Source organism: Erinaceus europaeus, chromosome 13, assembly GCF_950295315.1.
Source record: "Erinaceus europaeus chromosome 13, mEriEur2.1, whole genome shotgun sequence".
Classification (NCBI taxonomy): Eukaryota; Metazoa; Chordata; class Mammalia; order Eulipotyphla; family Erinaceidae; genus Erinaceus; species Erinaceus europaeus.
In genome coordinates this window covers 43,128,269-43,133,634 of record NC_080174.1, presented here as the reverse complement: position 1 = coordinate 43,133,634, position 5,366 = coordinate 43,128,269, and positions in this window count along the sequence as shown.

Below are 5,366 nucleotides of genomic sequence, written 5' to 3'. Positions count from 1 at the left end.
CACTCACCTACGGCCGCCTGCGGTGACCGTGGAGCTTGGGTCCTGGGCTTGAGGGCTGTGTGGGTGTTTGAGAGTTGCTTTCGCCGCAAGAGCCTTGGGAGACTAGGGCTGTTCTTGACCGGACGCTGTGTGAGGAAGAGGGGCTGGGGAGTAGGGTCGGTCATCTTGTCCCCCGTACACCCCCAGCAAACATGCCCTTGAGCTCTCAGACACCGCGCTCAAGCCTAGCTCGGCTTTGCGCCGCGAGCCTCTGCGCCCCCTTCTAAAGGGAAGAAGCTGAGGGCAGAGCTCTGGGACCAGTCAATCTGCTTCTCTTCCGGCCCTGTCGGGAGAGCTGCTCTCAACTTGCTAATTCAAAATCTGATGCCAGGGGGAGGGAGCAGGGCAGGGAGGGTGTTCTGTAGGCTCTCTGTCGTCGATTACATTTGGGGGGAACACTCCTCGCTTAATGAAAACTCTGGATAAACTGGAGTTAAAGACAGAACTAACTAGAATGTAGGCGTCCAAAGCTGTGATCCTCTGGGTTTTTTATTCTTGATCAAAGTGAGGAGCTTCAGGCTGGCAATCCTCTGTTTGACTTTGACTATTGGGATCATAATTTATCTGGTCAAGCAGGTATTTAGTACGGAGTATTTCATTCAATCCTCACAACACTTTTTTTTTTTTTTTTTACCAGAGCACTGTTCAGCTCTGGCTTGTGGTGGTTCGGGAGATTGAACCTGGGACTTTAGAGCCTCAGGCATGAGAGCCTGTTTGCATAGCCATTATGCTATCTACCCCCACCCCTCACAACACTCTTGAGATAGGTATTATGATCTCTTAGGGGAGATTTAGAGACCGAGTTGCTCAGCCTCACCCTAGAACTAGTGGTGAGTTGATTCAAACCTAGATCTCGTCGGGCTCTCTAATCACCATCGTCTCACTGAGATGTTGGTACATACATTTTCGCAGCATATAACTGATACTCAATACTTTTTCACATTTGTAGAGAACAAATGTGAAGGAGGGGTATCTAGCCTTCAGTCTTGGATTAAAGGGGAAAATAAATTGTTTATGACAGAGGGAAAGAGAAACAAAGTATCACTCTGGCACATGGGTGTCACAAATTGAATTTGGAACCTCATGCTTGAAAGTCCATGGTTTCCCTGAGAAGTGATAGAATGGCTAAAATATTGTATTCTCGGGGCCGGATGGTGGTGCACCTGGTTGTGTGTACATTTACAGTGCTCAAGGACGGGGGTTCAATCCCCCAGTCACTACCTACTTTCTGAGTAGTGAAACAGTGTTGGGCAGGTGTCTTTCCCTCTCTATCTCACCCTGCCTCTGGATTTCTGGCTGTCCCTAACCAATACATAAATTAAGATAATTTAAAAAATATTGTGGAGGCTGGCGGTAGCGCTGTGGGTTAAGCACACATGGAACAAAGCGCAAGGAACTGCATAAGGATCCCGGTTCGAACCCCGGCTCCCCACCTGCAGGGGAGTCGCTTCACAGGCGGTGAAGCAGGCCTGCAGGTGTCTATCTTTCTCTCCTCCTCTCTGTCTTCCCCTCCTCTCTCCATTTCTCTCTGTCCTATCCAGCAATGACAACAACAATAATAACTACAACAATAAAACAAGGGCAACAAAAGGGAAAAAATAAATAAAATTTAAAAAAAGATTAAGAAGAAAAGATTTACTTATTGAGATAGACTGAGACAGCCTGAGTACTGCTCTGGCATATGTGGTGTGGGAAATCAAACCTGACACTTTACACAAGTCCTTCACTTAACTGCTGAGCCACATCTCTGTGCAGCACTTTTGTTTCTCAAATAGACCAATTGCAAAATTGTTGTTCACTGTGAGAGAAGCTCTGCACAGCCAGTTAAGGTCTCTTTTCATAATGGGATTATTTTCTTGATTTCTTGCTACATTCCTCCAGATTTTTTTTTTAATTTGACAGGATAAAGAGAAATTGAAAAAGAAGAGGAGATAGAGAGAAAGACACCTGCAGACCTGCTTCATCACTCATGAGGAGCCCTCTCTGCAGGGAGGGAGCAGGGGCTTGAACCTGGGTCTTTAAACATGGTTATCCATGCACTTAACTGGTTGTACTACCACCCACCTCCAGGTTTTTTTTGTTTTGTTTTGTTTTTTTTACCAGAGCACTGCTTAGCTCTGATTTATGACAATTTGGGGGATTGAACCTGGGACTTGAGAGCCTCAGGCATGAAAGTCTCTTTGCATAGCCATTATGCTATATCCCCACCACCACCACCTCCAGATTTAAAATTTTTAAAAAATTATTGAATAGAAACAGAGAAATTGAGAAGGGAGGTAGAGAGGGGGAAAGACAGAGAGAAACCTGCAGCCTTACTTCACCATTCATGAAGCTTTCCCCCTGCAGGTGGGGACCAGGGGCTTGAACCAATATCCTTGAGCACTGTAATATGTGCATTTAACCAGGTGCGCCACCACTTGGCCCACCACCTCCAGATTTTTTTTTTAACATTTAATTCCCTTTTGTTGCCCTTTTTTTTTTTTTTTATTGTTGTCATCGTTGTTGGATAGGACAGAGAGAGAAATGGAGAGAGGAGGGGAAGACAGAGAGGGGGCGAGAAAGAGAGACACCTGCAGACCTGCTTCACCGTCTGTGAAGCAACTTCCCTGCAGGTGGGGAGCCGGGGGCTCAAACCAGGATCCTTATGCTGGTCCTTGGGTTTCGCGCCATGTGCGCTTCACCCGCTGCGCTAAGGTCTGACTCCCCACCTCCAGATTTTAAGCATCAACCTGTTCAAGGTATTTTGCCCTTAACATTTTTTTTCCCTCCAGGGTTATTGCTGGGGTTCAATGACTACACTACGTATCCACTGCTCCTGTAGCCATTTTTTTTTCAATTTCTTGGACAGGACAGAGAGAAATTGAGAGGAGGATGACAGAAAGACACCTGCAAATCTGCTTCACTACTTGTGAAGGGGAACCCCCCACTACCCCACAGGTGGGGAGCCTGGGGTTCGAACCGGGATTTTTTTTTTTTTTTTCCCAGAGCACTGCTCAGCTCTGGCTTATAGTGGTGCTGGGGGTTGAACCTGGGACTTTGGCATCTGAGGCATGAGAGTCTCTGCATAACTGAACCGGGATCCTTGCTCCAGTTTTATTCTTACTGCTTAGCACTATGTGCGCTTAACCTGGTCTGCCACTGCCTGGCCCCCTTCACCCTTAATATCTCTAGGCTTCAAGATTCAGTTGCAGTTTATTTTATATTATTATTTTTATTTTTCCTTTTGTTTCCCTTGTTGTAGTTATTATTGTTGATGTTATTTGATGTCATTGTGGGATAGGTAAGAAAGAAATGGAGAGAGGCGGGAGTCAGGCGGTAGCGCAGTGGATTAAGAGCACATGGCGTAAGGATTCAGGTTCCAGCCGCTGGCTCCCCACCTGCAGAAGAGTCATGAAGCAGGTCTGCAGATGACTATCTCTCTTCTCCTCTCTGTCTTCCCCTCCTCTCTCCATTTCTCTCTGTCCTATCCAACAATGGCATCAATAATAACTACAACAATTAAAAAAAAAAAGGGCAACAAAAAAGAATAAACATAAAAAAAATGGAGCCCTTTTCAGACATGAAATAGTAGTACTGAAGTAATTTTTTTTTGAAACAAATCTTTTAAAATTTTTTTAAATTTTTTATTTTATTTTTTGACTAGATCACTGTTCAGCTTTGGCTTATGGTGGTGCAGGGGATTGAACCCGGGACGTTGGAGCCTCAGGCATGAGAGTCTGTTTGCATAACCATTATGCTATCTACCCTCTGCCCTGAAGTAATTTCTAATTGAGACTTGATAACAAACATCTCATGCTAACTTTTTCTCACCTTATGTGTGATTATATTATCCTTTAAAAAAGAAATATTTATTTATAATAAAAATATTTTAAAAATATTTATCAAGAGAGGAAGAGACCAGAGTACCGCTCAGCTCTGGCATAAGGTGGTGCCAGCGACTGAACTTAGGGCCTCTGGGGCCTCACACAGGTTGGTACTCTAGAAGCTGGGATATCTCCCTAGCCCTGGCTTTTCTTTTCTTTTTTCATTTATTCCCTTTCGTTGCCATTGTTGTTTTATTGTTGTAGTTATTATTGTTGTTATTGATGTCGTCATTGTTAGATAGGACAGAGATAAATGGAGAGATGAGGGTAAGACAGAGAGGGGGAGAGAAAGACACCTGAAGACCTGCTTCACCGCTTGTCAAGCGACTCCCCTGCAGGTGAGGAGCCGGGGGCTCAAACTGGGATCCTTACGCTGGTCCTTGCTTTGCACCAAGTGTGCTTAACCCGTTACACTGCCGCCCGACTCCCAGCCCTGGCTTTTCCTATCTTTTCTGGTGCTGATTATACACCAAAGAAACCTGAAGTTATATTCTTTTAAAAAAAATTTATTTGCTTATTCCCTTCGTTACCCTTGTTGTCTTATTGTAGTTATTATTGTTGTTGTTATTGATGTCATTGTTGTTGGATAGGACAGAGAGAAGTGGAGAGAGGAGGGGAAGACAGAGGGGGAGAGAAAGATAGACACCTGCAGACCTGCTTCACCATTTGTGAAGCGATTCCCCTACAGGTGGGGAGTCGGGGCTTGAACCCAGATCCTTACTCCTGTCCTTGCACTTTGCGCCACGTGCGCTTAATTCTCCCTGCTACCACCCGACTCCCCTGAAGTTATATTCTTACCATTATAATTCTTTATTTCTTGGCCATGCTTCTTCTTTCCAGCATAGCTGGTGACTCACACTTACCTCTGATGTAGTGGCATAAACTTACCTAGGCCTTATAATGCAAAGAGGTCTTTGTTTGGGTGTCAGTGATGTCAGTACAGACCAGCAAAGAAGAGGACAACAGTCTAGTTCCTTAAATCTTTTGAAATGGAAAGAATGATAGGATAGTTGCCTTTGGATTTGGTATCTCAATAATGATTAAGTTTATCGACTCTGAGACCACTTTAGAATAGAAACTTACGGGGGCCAATTGGTGGTGCACCTAGTTGAGTGCACATGTTACAATGCACAAGGACAGGTTCAAGCCCTCAGCCCCCACTTACAAGGGTAAGCTTCCCTTTCACACACTCTATCTCCCTAACTCCTCTCAATTTCTCTCTGTCCTATCAAATAAAAAAAAAAAAAAAAAAAGGGAGTCAGGCGGTAGCGCAGCAGGTTAAGCGCAAGGACCAAAGTAAGGATCCCAGTTCAAGCCCCTGGCTCCCCACCTGCATGGGAGTCGCTTCACAAGCGGTGAAGCCGGTCTGCAGGTGTCTATCTTTCTCTCCCCCTGTCTTCTCCTCCTCTCTCCATTCCTCTGTCCTATCCAACAACGATGACATCAATAACAACAACAATAATA